Genomic DNA, 11,963 nt, shown 5'->3' on the forward strand with positions numbered 1-11,963 from the left:
TTGTTTTGTAACTTCTAAACTCTTTAAAATTAATTATTCCATTTTATTTCAATACAAATTAATTTTGAGCTAGTCTTACAATTATTCGTTTAAAAACTTTTTAAAACGAAGGAAATATTAGATGTTTAGCAATTCGGGAAATAGTGCCCTATTGTGCTGGGTTGTAATCTCCTATTTGTTTAAAATAATCGAATCTCCTTTTGGAATTTCACTCGTGTCTTCTAAAGCGAGGCAATGTTCAATGTTTGGAAATTCGAGGAATCGTGCCCTACTGTGCTGGGCTTCGATTTTTTCGTTGGACCAAATATTTGAGCATCCTTTTATAATTTTCAAATTATAAACTTTTGGAAATCAAAAACTATCGGGTTTTCGAGGGTATGAAGGATCATGTCCTATCGTGCTGGATGTGATGCTATATTCCTCTGAAACAAGAAAATTTTGATGACCAATTCGGGTTGTTCAAATATAATCAAAGAGAACCACATTTCAAAAACATTTTAAATCTTAGACACAAGGACAGTACTTAATCGATTTGGTACCAATTTTGGGCGTGATGAGGGTGCTAATCCTTCCTCATACGTAACCGACTCCCGAACCTATTTTCTCAAAATTTCGTAGACCAAAATCATTGTTTTAGTAAACCAAAATGTTTTATTAAAACAACCAAATTTCTAGGTGATCCAATCACACCTAAACAAAAAAAAGATTGGTGGCGACTCCATTTTCACTTTCAAAAAAATCGATCCACCATTTTTAAATCAAAATAAAAAAAGGGTTTCAACAATAATATTTAAGAGATATAATTTGAAATTAAATCTAAACAATATAATTATCCTAAAAATAAAATTCAAATTTAAACAAAGTATTATGTTCATAAATCTCGTCTTTGAAAATTTTCCCCAAGTCTTCCAGACTTTGTATTTTTGGCACCACTTCTTCCTTATTTCGCATGCTGACCCGTTTTGTCTTTAAATTCACGTTTTTTACCCTCAAATTTCCGTTTGCCTTCAATTTAACCTCTACAAGATAAAAAACCATAAAAGAAACCCAAATTAGTAGGATCGTACTCAATATATATATGTAATTAACACATAAAAGAATGTCATTCTAGAGTATTATCACTAGTAGTATGTATAGGTGTAATAGGCCCATTTCGCCTGGGCCCATAAAAAATCAAAAACAAAAATAAATAAATAAATAATAATTCCTTATGGTCCAATGTCTTTTTACAAAACTCCAGGCCCAAATCATAAACTAAATTAAAAGCAACCCAGATACAATTTTTTTAACCCAATTGAATAGCCCAAATCCCAAACCCAACGGGACCCAAAGGAGCTCAGGAGCCGAGAACATCAGAAGCTTCTAGAATACGGCCAGAATAGCAGCAGGCCAGGGCTCCCACGAGTGGTTCCCACGCATGGCCTCCACGGCCTCTTCCTCCGTACAGCCTTGCGTCCATAGAACCTGCAAAAGGACACACGAGAAGAAAGCAGGCTAACAGAATACAGCAAATGATAGTAGAAAAATATATTTTTTTTATTTTTATTTATTTGATAAAATACGGCTATAAAAAACCATAGTTTGTACTGTAAATCGGACGCACACTGAATATCAGAAAAAAGAGCATTTCGAAAGTAAATTTTTAAGGTGATTTTTTTATTTTCTAGTCGCTTTAGTTTTCTATTGAAGCATCTCATTTCTTTTTCAATCATTCGCTGTTGTTTTTAAAAAATAAAAGAGCAAAAGAAAAGCAGGGTCTTACCTTGCTAATCTGCCATTGATTCCTCTTTGCTTCGTCGAAATCGAAGGTGAAGGAGAAATCTGAGGCTGTAAATCGTTTTCAAAGGGCGAACACGCCTGTTGTTGGCTACGATGGAGTCAGGGCCAAGTGATTAGGCTTGAGTCGGCTGAAAGTTTGAGAGAGCAACATAGGGTTTCATTTTATTTAATGGCTGCAGACATCATTTTTAGGGCTTGTTTTGTGATTATAAGGACCCTTAGACATCACCGTTTTAGGCCAATATTAATGGCCTCAAAATGGCATCATTCAAGGAGCTGCAACCCAATGATTCGACCCGCACATGATCAAGATCCGCATGTTTGGTCATTAAGGGACATTTGCGCTATAAGTCCTTCCCCTTTGCGCTGCAGTTCAATTAGTTCCAATTAGTACTTTGGTTGTTTTTTAAATTTTTCCTAAAATTTGTGTGCTGTTGCAATTTAACCAGCAGCTCAACACAGCGTTTCGGGATCGGGGATATTTTTAACTTTAGTCCCTGTGAATTCGCATGTGTCGCACATGGGTCTTTATTTTAATCCTAGCAGTTTATTTTATTTTTAAGTTATTCCTCTTATTTTAATTCAATTTTAATTTAGTTTTCTATTGGTATAACTTATCATTTTAATACATTTAATATATATATATGTTGATCCGTTTTAATAATTTTACTTATTTTATTTGTACAATTATTTTGAAGTTTTTTCATTAGATTACTTTAACATTTTGTACAATATTCCTTTAGATAATCTCTATATATTTGTACATGTATTATTTTAATTGAGTTTTGACTTGTAGTGCTTATTATTTTAAAGTTCATAACATTTTTATATATGTGTATATGTGTTGAGCTATTTTAATAACTTTATTTTGTTTGTATAAAATCATCATTTTTAAGTTCTTTATTATATTATTTTAGCATTTTATGTAATATTTCATTGAAATGTTTTATATATATACGCACATATATGATTCATAGTAAAATTAGTTTGATCCTATATACATATTAAATTCCATATTTTTTGTCATATAATTGCTTTTAAATTATTTATATATATGTTTTCTTAAATTTATTATGTATATAACTTATTTCCTAAAATTATACTTTATTATATACCTTTGCATGCCTTTTTATATTTCATACATTATTGAATTTATCTTTATTTGTACATATTGTCAATTGTAAATAAATGTATTTTTCTAAATCATTTTGCATATTATTTGATTCAAATGTCTTCATTTTGTAACATATATTTCAAAAATTATTTATGTATTCTTAGTTTTATAAATTATCTTAAATTCTAACATGTGTTGTTTGCTCAAAGAATGCATCATTCTTTAGAAGTTGTTTTGTATCATATTAATTTTATGTTGTTTGGTATCTCATGGTTTAATTGTTTTATATTATTTCATGTATATTTGTTGTATTGTTGTATCAATTGTTCTTCATCCATGCTTAGAAGTTTGATTACATTTTTCTTAGATTAGTCATACTTAATTATTGGTTTTGTTAATTGGTTAAATAAGACTATATTATATTCATGCACCAAGTATTGTATTTTATGTGTGCATATTATTCCATGTTTTTATTTTTCCTTTTAGTATACAAATGTTGCATTATAATTTTCAACTTTTTAAAAGCAATCGTTCCATTTTATTTCAAGTAAAATTAAAGCGTTTTGAGCTAGTTTATAATGGTTTATTTAAAGGTTTTCAAATAAGGCGATGTTCAATATTTGGAAATTCGAAGAATCGTGCCTTATCGTGTTGGGTTTCGATTCTTCGTTGGACTAAATCATGGGACATCCTTTTGTAATTTTCAACGTACAAGCTTTTGAGGGTCAAAAATCAATCGTATTTTCAAAGGTATAAAGAATCGTGCCCGATCGTGCTGGATGTGATACTATATACCTCTGAAACGAGAGAATTTTGACAACCAACTTGAACCACACAAATGTTTAAAAAAGGAACCATATTTCAAGTTTTTTCTACAATCTAGACATAAGGGCAACACTTAATCAATTTGGTATCAATTTTAGGGCGTAGTGAGGGTGCTAGCCCTTCCTCATACGTAATCGACTCCCGAACCCATTTTCAAGTTTGCGTAGACCAAAATTGATTTAAATGTAATAAAATGTTTTATTAGGTGATCCAATCACACCTAGGAAAAAAGATTGGTGCTCCACACTTCGTTTTGAAAAGTCGATTCCCATTTTTTTCAAAAATAAAAAAAATGGTTTCGACAATAGGTATAGACAAATTTACATAAGTCCAAAAAATTAACAAAATAACGTCCTGTTCACAATGTCATCATTGGTCTGTCACAGATGACTCTTGAATAGAAGACATCCATCAAACAGTGATTGGTTTCCTCTTGAATGGAAGATTTCCTCTTGGGGCAACATCTTGTTGGTGAGTTGGGGTAGTTTCTTGCTGATTTAGGGCAACCACTTGGTTGTGAACACCAACTTTGTGTCTTTTGACCTACAGGAATAAGTGAAATCCACTAAAAAAATTGCATTTATAAGTAATATAATGAAGAAAAGGTAGATGGCTTACTAAAATTTTTGGCCAACTTCCCCTTTGTAACTCCTCTTATTGTGGCATTTTTTGTTGCATTTACTGCACCTCATTTCCACCCCTTCTCTTGGTCAACCTTTTTCGTTGATTGTGGTTTATAAAATTCTTTCCTTCTCACCTTAATAGGTCTACTAGGTGGCTTTCTTAGTGTAGTAGGCAGTATTGACAGCATGTTTGGCATAAACGCCCATTACTTAGAACCCCTTACTGGTCTTATGAAGTTGGAGTAAATGACAAGCTGAGTTTGCTTGGTGTAGCAAGTTTGTACATAAGATTCTGGGAACTCATCTTTTTGATGAATGACAACCACTCAATGCATGCAAGGGATGCCAGTGAGATCCCAATTCCTGCAGAAGCAGGAATTCTCAACTAGGTCTACCACATGTGACTACTTGGACCATATTCAACACGATAACTATCCCCAACAACATGTGATGGAACACAACTAAAAAATAGTCACTAAAACAATATTAAAAACAACATGTGATTATTCCTACCAACAATCAGACATAAGGCATAAATATGTTTAAAAAATGGCAGAATAAAGCTATACATGTATTGGTCCAACAACATGTGATTAGCCCCACCAACAATCATACACAAGACAGAATAAAGTTATCAATATATTAAAAAATTATCTATTTGTAACGCCCCAATTTTCGGGAGTTCTGTGAATGTTGACAAAATTTCATGCTTTGATTTTGTCATTTGTGAGTGAAATTATGAAATAGGACCTGTGTGAAAATGTTTGAAAATGCTATAGGCTAAATTGAAGTGGCCAAATAAATAGGAGTGCAAAATAGAAGGATTTGCATGATAAACCTCCCATTTTACATGAAGTGGCCAACCATCATGTTGTTGTAGACAAAATGTACACTTGATATCCATAATTTATGGTACAAATTGATACAAATTGATAATAGGTTAGGTAAATGTTCCATGATAATGGGTTAGGTAAATGTTTCATGATAATAGGTTAGGTAAATGTTCCATGATAATGGGTTAGGTAAATGTTTCATGATAATGGGTTAGGTAAATGTTTCATGATAAGAATATCATGTCTTTTGTATTAAAGAATTAAATGGATGAAATATGAAGTTTTATTAAAAGAAAAAGGGTGAAAAGAACAAAGTTTTGTCCATCTTTGTTCATCATAGCTGAAAGTTAGAGAAGAGAAAGGAGAGGAGAAAGCTCTTGAGTATTCGGTCATTAGGAGGAGGAAAATTGAAGGTAAGTTCTTGGTACCTTGCTTCTATTTTGAGGTTCATGAGTTCTTCTTGATTCTACCTTAACTCTTGAAGTATATTTTGATTTTTAGTTGTGTTGTGAGCATTTAGTCATGAATTAAAATGAAGGAAATGGTTGTTGTTTCATGTTCTTTTGATGAAAAATGGAAGATAGGTGAAGTTGAGCCAAACAAATGAACATGCATGTGCCTTAGATGCTAAAGGGAAAAATCGGCTAACATGTTGTGCTTTAAAATGATTAAATGGAGATTATACTTAAGTAAAATCATAGATATGTGATGATTGATTGGTGATATACATGTTTAAATAACAAGCATGCAAGTTAGGTGTGAAAGAGTGATTTGGTAATAAATCTGCTTGGGACAGCAGCAGTAACGTGACTTTGGAAAATCACCATAAATTGTGGGAGATGATTTAGAAGCTGAATAAATTATGTAATTAAAGCTTGTTGAGTCTAGTTTCAAATGAAATAAACGAGAACATATTTTGAATTCTGTACAATGAGAAATTTGTTTCGTAATGAAGAGTGGTCAGATTAGTCAAACAGTGAAACATGCGAAACTTTGAGAAAAATATGGTATTGATTGGCCAAACCAAAAATTCTGAAAATTTTATGGATAGAAGATATATGAGTCTATTTTCAAGGAAAATTAACGGAACTTGATTTGGAGTTTCGTAACTCCAGTTATAAATGATTTAGTGACTGTTGCTCAGGAAGACAACTTGCAGTGAAATTATGATTATGTGGTAAACATTGACAAAAATTTGTTAATGAGTTGCTTATTGATTTCTTATAAGCTTACTATGATTTGTAGGTGTGGTTGGCCGAATATTGTAAGGGGTTAATACGTAGTTTGTATTTGAATAGTTAGATTAACGTGTTAGTAATCCAATTGTAGGCGGTTAGTGTGTAGATCTCAATCAAGATATCGTATAAATGTGTGTAACTAACACCCTCTTTCTTAGTCTAGATCGGCAAAAGCGAAAAGTCGAAATGCCGGCGGTATTTTGTAGATTTGCGAGTGTCACGAATGCTCGTGAGGTAAATCGATTAATGTTTTTGGTAAGCTGCAATGTTTGGATTGCAAAATGCATGATTTCTATGCCTCGATATTTTTGGGCTTAATGGGCCAAAATTGGAATGATGGGCCAACGGCCCAATTCATGAAGAACCCTCGATGCGTGATTACATTAGTACGTGAAAAGTAGGAATATGCATGAAAAACCCTAAAATAGATAAATTCTGAAATACCTTTAAAAGTGGAAAATTTACGCTTTACCCCTAGTAGATAAATTACCAAATACCTCTAGGTTAAATTGACCTAAATGCATGTTTGATTGTTGTTATTTATCTTGCATGCCATGTTGTTATTATCGATGCATGGAATGGGATATTGACGGAGGAAGTCTTGAAAGTGGCTTGTCCACGTCTTGGAGGCTTTGCCTCAATTCTTTGATAATTGAGCGACAAGGCGCAAGCTGTGGAGTGTTAAATTTGGGTGGGTTGAGCTATTCCCACATGGAGTGTATGGTGGAATGCGGGTGGAGTGTAGTGGTTGGTGGGTTGAGTAGTCTCCCAAATGGGCTTGCATATGTTTATTGATTTGCATGTATTTTGAAATGGGCCTATGGGCCATCTTATTATCTGAATAAGGGGCTAAGGCCCGGTTATTATCATCTGAAAAGGGCTCGCCCAGATACCACTTTATTACTGAATGGGCTTAGGCCCAATAGGCTTGAGCTGACTTGGGCTTTGAATGGGTTTTCCTTACACACTGAGTTTCCCCAAACTCACCCCTTTTATTTTCATCCACGCAGGAAATCCCCAACCATAGTGGGCTTAGAGTCGTGAGGGAATTCAGAGTGGCCACCGCTTCGAAGTTTGATTTTCTTCCGTGAACTGGACATCCTTTTAATTACGTTTGAGGTTTTGGGCTTTTAAATGTAATAAGGCCGCTTATTTATTTTTGATGGTTTTTAATATGTATTACTAAGATAGGTAATACTTATTTTAACTGTTGAAATTGGATAGCTTTAGGTAGCGTTTTCAAAAACAACAGTTGATTTCAAAATAAAACGACAACAAGCAAAGCTTCCATAATGAAAGTATTTTCCAAAATTAATCACTTTTCCTAAAATGACTTAATCGAATCGGTTTCCTAGAAATATCCATGACGTTAAGGTGTGGCAATGGCGGTATGCATGTCTAGGATTGGATCCGAAGGAGCTTGGTATAGCGATCCGATGGACTCACCACCTCTTTTCGATTTCCTACGGTGCACGACTTCCATTCACTTTAACCCTTAATGAATTAATCTTTTGAACATCAAGTACGATTTTCTGGACTTAGAATGGAAAATTTTTTTTTACGTTTTTGATGTGGCATGCCGGATCCGGCTATAACTTCTGGGCCGGGTTAGGGGTGCTACACTATTTACCTTAGTGAATCTATGATATTGACATTTAGCTTTTTCTTGATCTTTGGACACAAGATTCCTTTAATTTTTTCAGTTTCTTCTTTATTTTTGACAATCGACAACATAATCTTGGTCCTAACTGTTTCCATCATGGTCAAAATAGGTTTCCCTCTTACTTCCAATATCACCTACCAGTAAGTAACATAAAGGATTACTGAATTAGATGTCCTTAATTATTAGTAACATAAAAAATAGGGGTTTACCTTATTAAAGCATTCAAAAATATTATTCACCAACATGTCAAACTAGCTCTTAATTCAGAAGTGGGACCTTGACCAGTGCATAGGGTTCTTTTCCTTCAACCAATCATAAGCATGTTGATTGGTATTCTTCAATTCAACCATGACATCCTCAAAATCCCTTGGAATGCTTACTCTGGCTGTAACGCCCCAATTTTTGGGAATTCTGTGAATGTTGGCATAGGTTTAATTATGTTTGTGGGCCTCTAGAAGGCCCAAGCTTAAGATAGAACCCGGTAATTTTAGTTAATTTTTGTTCCATAAGAAAAAGGGAGTGAAATTATGAAATAGGACTTATGTGAAAATGTTTGAAAATGCTATAGGCTAAATTGAGGTGGCCAAATAAATAGGAGTGCAAAATAGGAGGATTTGCATGACAAACCTCCCATTTTACATGAAGTGGCTAGCCATCATGTTGTTGTAGACAAAATGTACACTTGATATCCATAATTTATGGTACAAATTGATACAAATTGATAATGGGTTAGGTAAATGTTCCATGATAATGGATTAGGTAAATATTCCATGATAATGGGTTAGGTAAATGTTTCATGATAATGGTTTAGGTAAATGTTTCATGATAAGAAATTCATGTCTTTTGTATTAAAGAATTAAATGGATGAAATATGAAGTTTTATTAAAAGAAAAAGGGGTGAAAAGAACAAAGTTTTGTCCATCTTTGTTCATCATAGCCTAAAGTTAGAGAAGAGAAAGGAGAGGAGAAAGCTCTTGAGTATTCGGTCATTAGGAGGAGGAAAATTGAAGGTAAGTTCTTGGTACCTTGTTTCTATTTTGAGGTTCATGAGTTCTTCTTGATTCTACCTTAACTCTTGAAGTATATTTTGATTTTTAGTTGTGTTAAGATGAAGGAAATAGTTGTTGTTTCATGTTCGTTTGATGAAAAATGGAAGATAGGTAAAGTTGAGCCAAACAAATGAGCATGCATGTGCCTTAGATGTTAAAGGGAAAAATCAGCTAACACGTTGTGCTTTAAAATGATGAAATGGAGATTATACTTAAGTAAAATCATAGATATGTGATGATTGATTGGTGATATACATGTTCAAATAACATGCATGCAAGGTATGTGTGAAAGAGTGATTTGGTAATAAATCTGCTTGGGACAGCAGCAATAACGTGACTTTGGAAAATCGCCATAAATTGTGGGAGATGAATTAGAAGCTGAATAAATTATGTAATTAAAGCTTGTTGAGTCTAGTTTCAAATGAAATAAACGAGAACATATTTTGATTTCTGTACAATGAGAAATTTAATTCGTAATGAAGAGTGGTCAGATTAGTCAAACAGGGAAACATGGGAAACTTTAAGAAACATCTGGTATTGATTGGCCATACCAAAAATTCTGAAAATTTTATGGATAGAAGATATATGAGTCTATTTTCAGATAAAATTAACGGCACTTAATTTGGAGTTTCGTAGCTCAAGTTATAAATAATTTAGTGACTGTTGCTCAGGAAGACAGCTTGCAGTGAAATTATGATTATGTGGTAAACATTGACAAAAAATTTGTTAATGAGTTGCTTATTGATTTCTTATAAGCTTACTATGATCTGTAGGTGTGGTTGGCGAATATTGTAAGGGGTTAATCGTAGTTTGTATTTGAATAGTTAGATTAACGTGTTAGTAATCCAATTGTAGGCGGTTCGTGTGTGGATCTCGTCGACATATCGTCGCAAGCAGTGTGTAACTAACACCCTCTTTCTTAGTCTAGATCGGCAAAAGCGAAAAAGTGAAATGCTTAAAAACGGTATTTTGTAGATTTGCGAGTGTGCGAATGCTCGTGAGGTAAATCGATTAATGTTTTTGGTAAGCTGCAATGTTTGGACCGCAAAGTGCATGATTTCTATGCCCTCGATATTTTTGGGCTTAATGGGCCAAAATTGGAATGATGGGCCAGCGGGCCCAATTCGGTAAGAACCCTCGATGCGTGATTACGCTAGTACGTGAAAAGTAGGAATATGCATGAAAAACCTAAAATAGATAAATTCTGAAATACCTTTAAAAGTGGAAAATTTACGCTTTTACCTAGTAGATAAATTACCAAATACCTCTAGGGTTAAATTGACCTAAATGCATGTTTGATTGTTGTTATTTATTGCATGCCATGTTGTTATTATCGATGCATGGACTGGGATATTGACGGAGGAAGTCTTGAAAGTGGCTTGTCCACGTCTTGGAGGCTTTGCCTCAATTCTTTGATAATCGAAAGCGACAAGGCGCAAGCTCGTGGAGTGTTAAATTTGGGTGGGTTGAGCTATTCCCACATGGAGTGTATGGCTGATGCGGTGGAGTGTAGTGGTTGATGGGTTGAGTAGTCTCCCAAATGGGCTTGCATATGTTCTTGATGTTGCATGTATTTTGAAATGGGCCTATGTGCCATACTATTATCTGAATAAGGGCTAAGGCCCGGTTTATTATAATCTGAAAAGGGCTTTGGCCCAGTATCACTGTTACCCAAATAGGCTTGCATATGTTATTGATGTTGCATGTATTTTGAAATGGGCCTATGGGCCATACTGTTATCTGAATAAGGGGCTAAGGCCCAGTTTATTGTAATCTGAAAAGGGCTCTGGCCCAGTACCACTGTTACCTGAATGGGCTTAGGCCCAATGGGCTTGAGTTGACTTGGACTTTGAAGGGGTTTTCCTTACGCACTGAGTTTCCCCAAACTCACCCTTTTATTTTCATCCACGCAGGAAATCCCCAACCATAGTGGGCTTGGAGCTGTGAGGGAATTTGGAGTGGCCACCCGTTCTGAAAGTTTGATTTTCTTCTGGTGAACTGGACATCCTTTTAATTACGTTTGAGGTTTTGGGATTTTTAATGTAATAAGGCCGCTTATTTATTTTGATGGTTTTAATATGTATTACTAAGATAGGTAATACTTATTTTAACTGTTGAAATTAGATAGCTTTAGGCGCGTTTTCAAAAACAATGTTGATTTCAAAATAACACAACAACAAGCAAAGCTTCCATAATGAAAGTATTTTCCAAAATTAATCACTTTTCCTAAAATGACTTAATCGAATCGGTTTCCTAGAAATATCCATGACGTTAAGGTGTGGCAATGGCGGTATGCATGTCTAGGATTGGATCCGAAGGAGGTTGGTATTTAGCGATCAGATGGACTCACCACCTCTTTTAGGTTTCCTACACGTGCCTGACTTCCATTCACTTTAACCCTTAATGAATTAATCTTTTGAACATCAAGTACGATTTTCTAGACTTAGAATGGAATTTTTTTTACGTTTTGATGTGGCATGCGGATCCGCCATAACTTCAGGCGGGTTTGGGGTGCTACATTTAGTGGTATCGAGCCTAGGTTGCAACAACTCGGTACGTGGATCGGGTCCAAAAGGGTTTTCAAAACTTTATGCCAAAAAAATAGGGTATATAAAAAATCGACTTTTGAAAATAAATTTTACATTTAAAGGAGATAATCTCCGAACTTATTTTTTACACAAATATTTGGAAAATGGATTTCAAAAGTCTAAATCTTTTGAGTTTATCTGGCCGATGAGGTGGCACATTGAATCCCGGCACCAAGGTTGTAAGTACTATTACATTTTATATCTTGAATCGCATCTTGTAGTTAGTACTAAACCTTAGAGATAGTACTATA

At 34.3% G+C, this 11,963-nt stretch overlaps 1 long non-coding RNA gene across 1 annotated transcript; it reads right to left on the reverse strand.

Moving 5' to 3' along the window:
* Positions 1-1,186: 1,186 nt before the first annotated feature.
* LOC108459537 (uncharacterized) lies at positions 1,187-2,078 on the reverse strand. The gene is made up of 2 exons (XR_001867371.2): positions 1,763-2,078; positions 1,187-1,464 (listed from the first exon to the last, which is right to left on the reverse strand). It is a non-coding gene; the product is annotated as an uncharacterized LOC108459537 (long non-coding RNA).
* Positions 2,079-11,963: the final 9,885 nt, after the last annotated feature.

The sequence above is a fragment of the Gossypium arboreum genome, chromosome 11 (assembly GCF_025698485.1).
Source record: "Gossypium arboreum isolate Shixiya-1 chromosome 11, ASM2569848v2, whole genome shotgun sequence".
Classification (NCBI taxonomy): domain Eukaryota; kingdom Viridiplantae; phylum Streptophyta; class Magnoliopsida; order Malvales; family Malvaceae; genus Gossypium; species Gossypium arboreum.